The sequence below is a fragment of the Chrysochloris asiatica genome, unplaced genomic scaffold (genome assembly GCF_000296735.1).
Source record: "Chrysochloris asiatica unplaced genomic scaffold, ChrAsi1.0 scaffold00213, whole genome shotgun sequence".
NCBI lineage: Eukaryota > Metazoa > Chordata > Mammalia > Afrosoricida > Chrysochloridae > Chrysochloris > Chrysochloris asiatica.
Window position 1 is genome coordinate 581618 of NW_006408731.1, and position 988 is coordinate 582605.

Sequence of the window (988 nt, forward strand, 5' to 3'; positions counted from 1 at the left end):
ACAGATCAACTAAGGTTTGAATTGAACATGAAGTTCTTACAATCATCATACTGAAATATAAACAACTTGCCGAGTCAAGTGATGAAGGAGGCTTCCTTGTCAAACAAGTAAATCACTCTTGTTGTTGTTAAGTGGCATCGAGTCAGCTCCAACTCATAGCAACAAGGTAGAGGGTTTTCAAGGAGTGGATGGTGGATTTGAACTGCTGACCTGTGATTCACAATCCAGCACTGATCTTACAATGCCACATTAGGAGTCCTCCTTGCCAGGACTAGTAACTTAATTTTCTTAAGTTAGAATTTTTTCCACCTTAGATTTTCCCACCACTGTTCTTTGTCCAAACCACCCCACAGAGTAAATTCTATTTGTATTGTCCTCAACCTTAGTGTTTAACAAAAGAGCATAAGACTAATAAAGGTTTATGACAAACATAATTTATTCTTAAAATCACAAACTCTAACTCTTCCATGTTTTCTTTCCATTTCTGTATTTCGATCATAAATGTTTTAAACCAAAATGTCTCTTGACTTCAGTTACTTTTATGGCTTCTTAAAAAGCCTTGTTGATGTGTGCTGGTTGATACCCAACCATATCCACCATATAGGACATAGTACAACTCTCTCATAGGATTTCCAGGGTATAATCTTTATAGGAGCAAATAGCCCAATCTTTCTTCCCATGGAACTATTGGTTGGTTGGAACTGCTTTTAGTTAGCAGTTAAGCATGTCACCATTGCACCACTTGTTGTTGTTGTTATATGCTTTCGAGTTGGTTCCGATCCATAGTGACCCTATATAGGGTTTCCAAGGAGCGTCTGGTGAGCTTGAACTATCAACCTTACAGTTCAAACTGTCTTTGCATTCCAGCACATTAACCTATAGCACCACACCAGGACTCCTATTGCACACTTGTTGTTGTTGTTGTTAGGTGCCATCGAGTCGATACTGACCCATAACGACTCTGCACTGACTCATAGTGACTGCACAA